Here is an 11,963-nt window from a genome sequence, read left to right on the forward strand (position 1 = left end):
TGTAGGTTGCACTTTGCAAATACAGCTGTTTCACAAACCACGCCTCTTTTTGGGAGATATATAATATTCATAGATATTTTGTTTTGTTTACGTACTGGTTCCACGATATGATCTCTAGGTTTCATGTCATAGAGACAGAACTTGGAAATGTTACTAGTATAAATGCACATGGTAGGCGGTGGAATTGAATTCTGAGAAAGACCTCAAGTGAAGTGGTAATCCAGAATTTTAGTATAAGTTTAAACCCTTAGAAGTTCGAGGCATATAAATGTTGAAAATATGCCGCACAGACCTATGTTTTGACCTTTGAATAAAAAAGTAGTGCATATCAACTTGCCATTCTAGGATAAACTTCACATTAAAAGTGGCACAGTTTTAGCCGTAAACGGAGATCCTATGGGAAATTGCATTGTCTATATTAACAGAAATGCAACCTGTAAGATAAATATATAACTGAGATAGCCGGATAGTTTTTATAAAAATCCAAGTTGATTTGAAAAAGTAATAAAACATGTGACTATCTAAATTCAGTCCGATCTGAAAATTCTAGCTTTTTTTGTAACCTATTAATAGAATCCTTTAATTTGAAAGCAATAAACCAAACTACCAAACTATCTGGCATTCTGTAAGATCAATGTATAATTGAGATAGCTGTAGAGCTTTTCGAAAATCCAAGTTGATTTGAAAAAGCTACAAAAAGATTTAAAGGTGACTATCTGTATTTAATCAAAACTGAAAATTCTAGCTTTTTTTGTTACCTATTAATGGAATCCTTTAATTTGAAAGCAATAAACCAAACGACCTGGCATTCTGTAAGATCAATGAATAATTGAGATAGCTGTAGAGCTTTATGAAAATCCAAGTTGATTTGAAAAAGCTACAAAAAGATTTAAAGGTGACTATCTGTATTTAATCAAAACTGAAAATTATAGCTTTTATTACTTACTAATTAAATATTTTGATCTGACAGCAATGAACCAATCTAATAAATAATTTTGTAAGATCAATACATAATTGAGTTAGATGGGATGATTCAGACCAGTCGAGACTTAATTTAAAGGTCAAGACTGAGTCTAGACATGTCTAGACAGGTAGTGATTGGTCAAAATTGAGTCGAGACCGGTCGAGCATTTATCGAAGCCATTTCAGACTATACCAAGATTTTCAAGTTCTGAATCAGACTTATTTAGTTAAGTCGAGACCAGAGCCGAATACAGTTAAGTACAGTTAAGTACTGTCGAGATTATGTCGAGTCTTGTTAAGTAAAATCTGTGCTCGATCTTTCTGGTCGAGCACAAAATATGGTCTTTGACGAGATTGCAGTTTGAAGTGTCTGTTAAACTGGCATTTTCGAATACAAGTCAAAATGACAATTTTTTATTCGGTTTACTAGTATATACTTCGAACATTATGCACAACATAATTAGTTTAACCAGATCATACATTCTGTCAAAAAGGTCAAACTAAATACAATTTTACATAATTGAACAAAATGCAGACACTTAGACTTGTTGGTTGTAGTATTTATTTCAAAATCCAATTGTTTATATAGTATGATAAGATAGACATGAAAGTCTTTGTTTTTAAGAAGGTTACTACTTCTTCCCTTAGTTTATTTATTTTGTATTTACATTGTGTCATAGGTCAAATTTATTTGTTCAGTGTATGATGAATGGTGTTAATATGTCCTTTGATTGAGTTAAGCTATTTCAGTTGATATTTTATAGTGTGTCTTTCCATGTTGTGAAGCTACACTATTGTTTCAGAAATAGGATGAAGGTTTGGTACCATTAAAACGTTTAAACCCGCTGCATTTGTTTGCACCTGTCCTAAATCAGGAATCTGATGTTCAGTAGTTGTCGTTTGTTGATGTGGTTCATAAGTGTTTCTCGTTTCTCGTTTTTTATATAGATTAGACCGTTGGTTTTCCCGTTTGAATGGTTTTACACTAGTAATTTTTGGGGCCCTTCATAGCTTACTGTTCGGTGTGAGCCAAGGCTCCGTGTTGAAGACCGTACTGTGACCTATAATGGTTTACTTTTATAGGTTTTGACTTGGATGGAGAGTTGTCTCATTGGCACTCATACCACATCGTCTTATGTCTATAAGATAGAAGTTCAATTCATGATCCTAACGCAGTCATTTCAATGCTTTGCAACTACTAAACAATTCATGATCCTAACGCAGTTATTTCAAGGCTTTGCAACTACTAAACAATTCATGATCTTAATGCAGTTATTTCAATGCTTCGCCACTACTAAACAAATTACTGATACAGTGAGAGGGAAAACAGATCTGTATAGTCATTTCAGTGCCTCGCCACTACTAAACAAATTATTAATACAATTCATGATCCTAACGCAGCCCTTTCAATGCTTCGCCACTACTAAACAAATCACTGATACAATGAGAGGGAAAACAGATATGTATAGTCATAAGGAAACGTCAACGTTCCAACTTTCTTCTGATTATCCTGGACGTATAGTTGGTAAGAAAACCAACAATTATGTAGAAATTAGAGAAAACTAAATTTGAAGAAATGTTCTCCTGTGATTTTCATCTGGTTTCACCATCTGCCGGGCTAAGTTCCGAAAGGCTGGAATCATTTCGTAAAACTTTGACAGCTACGTTTGCCTAGCACAGCAGATAATATTTTCCCTATCATGTTTTTCAGTTAGAAAGCCTACTGGATGGAAGAATTCATGTAAAAAAAGAGCATGCGTTGTGGGTTATTTCATATATACGGAATGCGAAAAACAGTAAACTTACAAATAATTTATAAGTTCAAACAATGCAATTTAATACATACGTACCACTGAAATATCGATTCCTTCTGGGATTAAACACTGAAAGGGTGCACCAAAGCAGTAGTTTTGATAATAATTATCCACGAGAACCAGGCTAATGATGGTTTACCCTAATACACCTTTCTTTCGTCTACACAAAACTCATTAGTAGCGTTCTATTCAAAAGATTTTAAGGACAAAAACCAATACCAAAATTGTTGAGTATTAAACAGAAAAGTGTCAAATCTTGCTGAAGCTTTGTAAGTCGGGGAGCAGAACAACATTGAGTGTATTTTAACATTTGACGAACTGTATATTAAAGATACAAGTATAATATACAAAATGACGATACAAGAGAATCTCAAAGATAAATTTTAGATTAACCAACGTTTGAGCTATTGGACATATAAATTGAAATCAATTGTTGGAAATAATGGTTATGTAGCAGAGAATTTCCAACTTGATATATATTTGACGTTTTTTTTTTATTAACGACGGATTATACATTTATATACCACTAATTATTGTGTTAGTTGTCTTTAAATGAAACATGCATCCTACTTTGTTCCAATTTAGTTGACACATAGAGCTTACAGACGGACATCGAGCAGGTCTTAATATTTGCCCACATATAGTGCCTATATAAAACAAGCATATCACTTACTTAAAGGAGAACATTTCCTGATCTACCAATGTATCAGTCGAAATGTAAAGGTACAGTTGAAATAAATATCTTCAGTATACAATCTTACTAATGCACATGCAATCTGTCTTTCCTAAAAACATGAAACGACATTTGTCTTTTTCCATGTTTGCATCTCATTATTCAACCTTTATTATGATGATACATGTAATTATGTGTTCATTCATTTTGCAAACTTGAGCAATCAAAACTTGTACGGACATTTAACTCTAGATTGAAGTCGGTAATAATACAGCACATAAAAAGAAGATCAACTGAAACCATATGAATAAAAAACAAATTGTTTTGCACTCAGATGCTCCGGTAGACTATTGTTACTCCATTGATAATATCCATCATGTTTCCTATGACTTGTAACAATTTTTTATAAGTTTTATATTAATCAATTTGTTGTTGGTATTTACCGCCACTTGCAACATTCTTTGCTATATTGTGGCGGCCATTTTTGATAAAGTAGAACTCTGAATTTTTCGGAGAGAACCATCGATGATCGAAAGGGAAATTGGCGATCATAGTCAAAAAATATAAAAGTCTAATGCAACTGCACCAAGCCGGATCGGAACTAACAACCTCAGTGTTGACATTCAAGTCTTGAACTTGTGGTGGTTAAAGTAATACAGCAATTTCAAAACGCACAAGCAAAGTCACCTCATGTTTAAGTATCTGTTTATGGTATAAATTTGGCAACAACGGAAAGCAAATTAAACCTGATTTTGTAAAAAGTCACGCGTAATAAGTATTATCCCCGGTTTAGTATATTTCTAGGATTTTGATTGGTTAACGCACGTCGTTACAAAACCCATAGCCCCTGGGTGTTGCTAACCCATATACACGAACGTTGCTATCCATTACACCGGGGAACTTCACGCGCGTTTTCCTTAGTTCCATGGTTGTTCCTTGTGGAATATCGAATTCTGTAGATTATCCATAATGTCTGTAATTAAATATTTAATCCACTAACGATTTTATCTTAGCATGCCGATCATTTGCACTCATTTTAGTAAATGCATCACTTGGCTGCCGCATTCTCAATAAATGGGACTACTGACCTAGCTATGCAAATGACCCACGCTGACGTCACACCGTCTATGATGTAACTCTCACAACATTGAGCGCCAAATTCGACACATTCCTGTTTCTCTGTCTCTGCATTAAAAACGACTTATACTTGACTACCTGTAGGGCTCTACCAAAGGTAGTACCCTACACCCTGTTAAAAATATGTCAAATTCCCAAATTTCAATAGAACATTTTTAAATAATGAAAAAAAACGTTGCTTTCACGTTACACTGTGTGGTCGAATTTCTCTAAAAATCGCCACATTTGGACTAAGACCGGGGATAAATTCGTTATCTACGTTCATATCCGTAGATATGGATATTTTAACACCCTTCAGTACCCTGTACACCATTCGGCTTCGCCTCAAGATGTACTTGGATACTGCAGGGTGTTAAAATATCCATATCTACGGATATGAACGTAGATAACTTATAATGTAGCGAAGTGAATCATGTTGTAATATTTGTAAACATAATGTGTTGTTACCTGAGAAAAACAAGTTTTAAATCTACTTATTTTTGTCTTTTAATGTCCGAGATCAATATTCAAATGTAAATTTGCATATTTAGGATTATTTAATTTGTAAGTGATTACATGTCGTTGGATGAAAAATGATTTTCATTCAAATGTATTCCGAATGCATTTTTTCAAATCTATTACAGATACATTGTTTCGAATTCATTTTAAATGCACTATTTCAAATTCATTCAAAAAACATTTCAAATTATAGTAATTATCATAAGCCTACATATAAACATCCAGCCAACGTTTAAGTGAAAGCAGATGCAAAGCTTTATTTGTATGGCCCTTATCATTATCTTTAAATTAATGTTTTATATATTTTTTTTTTGTATATTTATATATAGTAAATATTTGTTTAGACTTATTTCAATATCTTTACAAAAAACTATGTTTCCTTTTATACCTTTAAATACTTTTCGTATGTTTGAAATTCCACGTACTTTCCTTGTACTTTGTAATAACGCAATAAATTAGCAACATATATATTTCCTGCTCTTCCTTTAAGATAAAAGAAAAAGACAAGATGGATAATATGCTTTTAGAAAATTAGAAAAAAATATACCTCTTATTAGTCTTTAATATTTAAAATTAATGAAAATATAATAAGAGCAAAGGTAAAATTGCAAATCGAAGGGAAGAAAAATAATATAGTGTTGTTGTAATCTCGAAAAAAAACATCATACAGAAAAAAATATATCAAAATTGTAAAATGTAAATTCAGAAATTATTGCGTGCATTTATTATTGCGATTTTGTCATTTTAGACCAAAATGCGATTATTACTTTTGCAATACTGAGAAAAATTCCACTCCATTCATATACAAAAAATCCAAAATGCGAGTTTAAATTATTGTGATTACAATCTTGGTGCATTTTTCGTAATAATAAAAACATCGCATTAATTTCCAAATTTATAGTAATCAAATCATTCATGATCTAAGTGCGATTCTTCAAGAACTAAACCTATATAACGAAACTGTATATAAAAGTTATGTAACCAAAAAATGAGGATAACGCAACATTCATGAATGAAAAAAAAAACTTTATTACTAAACTGACTTAGACAAGATTAATTACTGTGAGGGTCAAATTACATATGTACCTTACATGAATGCAAGATTAAGAAAATAAGAAAATGTGAATTCATGGAGATTTGATACATACATTAAAAGAAGAAGATATTCCAGGATTGTTATGACTTTAAAAAAGATTTCTACATGGTCGATTGGTCCTTTATTGAAATGTTTTTTTTTAAGGGTTTGGCCTCATACTTTGTAAATGGGTAAAATACTCTTATACAGTGACGTTCGATTTAAAAAGCTAAAAAGCTAAATAAATTACGAAGTTTAGGAGTATTGTGGACTTAAAAGATTTTGCTAAATGCAACTAAGGTAATTTATTCGTGCGGTAAACATTCCTTAGTTTTTCGAACAATTAGGTTTTTAGGGTTATTCTTAGGGAAAAGCATGTTTTGTTTACATGAGACTCATAAATGGCGCTTGAATCGCAATAGTGTGATAGTCAGAATCAACTTCGACACTGAATATCGAAATTAAATAAAAAATCGAAAACTTATGCACGAGTAAGTCTGAAATCTTTTATTCTCGATGGTTAGCAAACTTTTTTTTTTCTTTCGAAAAACAAACATTTCATCAGCAGTAATTTACAAAAATGTCTAAGTTCAAACATTATTTGCATGAAAAGTAGTGTATAGTGTGATCATTGCATAATAAGAAAGTTTGTTATCGATACTTCAATCTTTAATTAAATATTAAACAAGATACAGGCAGAAACTTTTCTCGACCTTGGATTGTTTATGTCTTGTTGAGTTTGTTTTTCTTTTCTTTTTTTTAAATTTAAATGAAAATTAAAAAAAAAATTAAAGACTTAATAGGACAATAAAATACGAAATTATAATTTAGATGATTGATAAAGTAAAAAGTGTGAAATAAATTTTTAGTTTCGGTGAGAAAAGTTTTATAAATAGTATAGTAGATATTTCAGGTCATTATGAATCCTCCTTTCCTTATGTTTACATAAACAATGAGAAAAAGACAATCGGTGGATCGCTACAAAGTCTAGTGACCTGTCAAAAAGAAGACAAACATAAATATTGTCTTTGTTGAATGGATGCCGCTATTTCAATAACAATAAGTTAATGCTACTTTATGTTAAACGTGTGTTATAAAGTATGATATAATGTGTTTCATTAGGTAAATATGCATACATTTAAAACATGCAGTATTATTGATCAACTATTGACCGAATTTGTGTACCGAAAAACACATACAGATTTGTCAAGCACAAAAATTTTCATATCTTTTGTATGCGTTCAGACGTAAATGTATCTGCTACTACATTGTACTAGCACATACAAATTTGTCAAGCACTAACATTTTCTTATCTTTTGTATGCTTTCAGATGTAAATGTATCTGCTATTACATTGTACTAGGGACGTACGGCTAATCGACAAATTGCATGAATTATCTACGTATCAGACACACCAGAGCTACAAATGATGAATTTGTTATGTGCAGAAGATAATATATTGTATTTTAACTTCGTTTCTTCCCTTTTCCACAACTTAAAACAAAATAATGAATAATACGTCTGATGCTTACGAAAAGTGTGTAATATTTCTATGATGTGTGCATTCTTCGAACATTCCTTAAAAAGTGTAACAGCACGCGCATACAAGTCTTCGTTTAAAAAGGCTATTATAAGGATTCAATTTTACGATATAATTTATTCCACCTGACATATAGAAATAAAAAAGGATTTAAAATTTAAAGAATGACACAACAATGAATCAAATAAATTAAACACAACAAAAACCAAGTCCACATATTTACATAAATTATTACGAAACACAACCAACAAGATAAAGGGATTCGGACCCATATACTGAAAAGGGTGCCCCCTTGCTTCTGTAGTAACCCGCATCATATCGTCATCTTGTAATAATAGGTAATTGTGAAAATAAGATTATGTGTTCTATAACAACGAGAAAAAGATGCATGGTCGATATACGACATATCGAATATAACCGCTGTCACCTGAAAGTAATATGTAACACAACGGAGTATTAAATACCCATGTCGTCCATAAACCGTTTGAAGAATTGTTTTTAACTTTATTATAAAGAACATTTAATTCAATAGTTAACTGGTAATCAGCAACCCTCTATCAGAGAAATCCTGGTAAATAAAGATTAGTATACCGGTGTTCAAATGAAACACAAACCACTGAATTGAGTATAAAACAATATATATATATATACATGGTTTCCATTTACAAGGATTATATTTAAATCAAATACGAACAACATAATGGGAAAATTCACAATGGAATTATCTCAAGTCGTAATATTATCGTACATCTTATTTTGGTGTTGGTTTAACTTTAACTTGGTTAAAAAAATATGACTGAGATATTGGTTTTCAAGTAATACTGGGATAACAACAAAACAAAATTATTTGATGCCCACAATATTCCATTGTTAGTAAGTACAGGGATCAAAAGTGAGTCGGTCACTTCATGTTTTTGGCATCTAATATCTCGAAATGCTAATGTTTGACGGAGAGAGCTAGATTCACCTACTTATTAATTGAACCGATGTAATATATTTAATGACAATCAATAGCCATTTATTATGATGGTTTTCAGTATATAGCCCTTTCATTGTATTCCTGCATTTAAATGACCTATGAGTAGTAACTAATTTTGGTCTTAGATCGTTGCTTTTTTTTTGTTTTTATTTTCAACTTATCACTTAAAAAGCAGCAATCATTGTTAACAATAAGTTTGTAATTAACACGCTCATAATATCATATCTATATATACATACTTCGAAAAGTACACGTACTCAGAGAACTTTCGGAGCTGCAAAGGATTGTACAGATGCTGTTTTCTCCCTGATCTACTGCTATGCCATCTTTGTTGATAATATGGTCAAAATACTGTACATGCGAATTGACACACAATTTAGTTTTATAAATAATACTGCTTTGATTAAATAGAACTCCTAAGTGACAAAGGTGTTCTTCAAAGTTCTTACTGTAAATTAAAATGTCGTCTACATAAACTACATAAAAGAGCATATCCATCCGAAATAAAATGAGAGGGATAATTATTTTGATGAATTATACATGTACGCTGATTTGCCTTATTAAAATCAAGGCTAAAATACAGAATGTATTAAAATGTTTCGTGTATGTGACTGTGTGCATGCGATTAAGCGCCGGCTGTCGTTTGCGTGATTTTAAAGCAGTTGAGAAGAACTCATCATTAATACAAGGATTAAATGTTGTACGCAAGTGGTATACAAAAGACTCAACAGCGACGTTCGAATCAAAAACTATAAAATAGCTAGGAAGTTCAGGAGATTTGCGGTCACAAATTTCAAACAGGTTTTGCCAAAAAGAGCTAAGATAATCTTTTCCTGGGGGCAGAAAACCCGTAGTATTCAAACAATTCAAAATTCAACTTGATCCCTCAATAGATTATTTTGATAATTGGTTTAAAATTGATAAAACATTGAGAGTTGTCAGTTTGTCTTTTACTTCTGAGCTTTGAATGTCCCATTGGTGTATTCCGCTTTTCTGTTGTCGCAATATTTGAAAGACACTTATACAATTTATACTTTTCAGCATTTTAATAATATAAAAGTTGATTGAAATCCTGAAGATTCAACACTTTGTTTTTTGATTAAGCGTTATAGTACATATGGTCTTGGAGGTGGTTTTTAATGGATTTGTTTGTGTTCATTTTTTATTCCGGTATTTGGTCATGTCTAATAATGAAAAACACTAATTGCGTAATTAGCTCGCATACAACAAATCTCGTTATTGTTACACTAGGAACCGACATTTATATCCTCTATTTCAGTTCTTATTTCGAATGATCTTTTTCAATCAGACATATTTATAAACCAATAAGTTAAAAAACCAATACTCCTAATGTAAAACTTCTTAATTTCTTACTCTGCGATTTATAAAACCGTTTTGTTAGTCAAATGGTTGCAACGTCAGTGGTTACCAATGTAACTAAAATAGAACAAGACTCGGAGTAATAATAATGTGTTCGGGTAGGGTACCATGGCTACCTGTGGACTGTTACCTTGTGAACTAGCACATTCAAAATCCTACTCAGCGTGTTGGTCTAGTACAAATTAAAGCAGGGTTAATATTTATATAACATTAACATGTTCTCGTCCTGAATATGCATTTAATTTGCGGAAGGACGTAAATAGCCATTCATCATCATCTTCATGATCATCATGATCATCATTATCATCATCATAATCATAATAATTGGTTGTTTTATTTCGGTTGATGTTACATGAATTATCTGTTCATTAATTTAAGATAATTGAATCTCTTTCATTCCTGAAAACTATAAGTACACTAAAAAAAGTACTGATTTTGATCTTTCTATAGATAATTAAAGTTTAAATTACAGCGTACATAGATAGAAATGTTAATTTGTGTTGCTTTTTACACTAGTAGTTCTAGACAATAAAATAATATATCCAGTAACTACTCACACTAAAAACGATTTAATAACCCACTTAAATATTTTCGTTCTTGACCATTTACACAACAAACAAATATGACAACCAATCTTCATTAAATTTGATTGCAAAACAATATAATATTTAAATGTATTTAACCATTCAAATTAATAATTAAATGTTTAACATGAAAGCACAAACTGTTTTTCTTTAAGTTTCATGTATGAAGAAGATATAAAGCAGACATTTTGATTTATACAGTATCAGTTCAACAACAGAATTGAGACGGGAGTATTCGCAGTATGAATTCTGCTTCATATAAGTATCAAATTTAGTCGGTCGGTAGGGGTGGACAATAAGTACTAACTGGAATACCAAGAAATAAATTCACCAAATTCAACAAATATGTTATCAATTAAGAATCCAGCAAAAGGTGTAGTATATGTTGAAATTACAATTTTAAGATTTTAAATGGCCGAAACAAGAGATGTGTATCTATGATTCTTGTTTGCAGAAAAGATACGAGAATATGTACAATGAGGCTGACGATTTTTCATTTGAGAATAGGGAAAAGTAGTATATATAGCGTAAAAATTAAATGGTATCGATATTACTGGAAAAAGCTGTTATGATTATGATTGATTAATTTAACATGTCATTGACACCAGATGGACGACCTCAATCTAGAACATATGACAAACGTGATGAATTCAACTTCCCAATTGTTAACTTTTCATCCCAAGCAGTAAAATACCCTCTGCGATACCGTATGGCATGCACTTATTTCAATCAATACCATGCACAATATACGTTCCTCATAATTAAGGGTGTTGCTGCGGCAGAGTATTCAGGAAAAGCAACTAAAATCGACACAATATACGTTATACGGTTACCATTACAAATAGAATGACCAATACTACTTGTCTGTGTTTTAACTCACTAGTGGAATGTGTCTGTGGTCTTATAACTATAGATAATGGAAAATGAAAACAACATTTTATACATTTCATGAGTCCGAAGCGCGCTTTGGGATTTTCTTCATCGGGAACGCTCAAACCCGATTAATAGAAAGTCAAGGAGCTATAAGAATCGACAAAATTGAAGAACTATATGAACAACATGGATATAGAATAATAGGTGACTGGATAAATGATTTATCATTAGTTGATTTTGGCTATGCACTAGATTTTAGTAACTGTGAGTACTCTCAGATATGTAATTTGTGTCTTTCGTATTTTCTTTTGGTTTTTTGTGCTTTGTATTGATCTGATGAGCTAAGAGCTAAGCCCTTTTCACTGATTTTTATATTTTGTTCTTAAGTTGTACAGTAATACCACTGTCCCAAGATTAGGTGGAGGGTTTTGGCACCAGCAAACATATT

This window comes from Mytilus californianus, unplaced genomic scaffold (genome assembly GCF_021869535.1).
Source record: "Mytilus californianus isolate M0D057914Y unplaced genomic scaffold, xbMytCali1.0.p SCAF_13, whole genome shotgun sequence".
In the NCBI taxonomy this organism is placed as follows: Eukaryota; Metazoa; Mollusca; class Bivalvia; order Mytilida; family Mytilidae; genus Mytilus; species Mytilus californianus.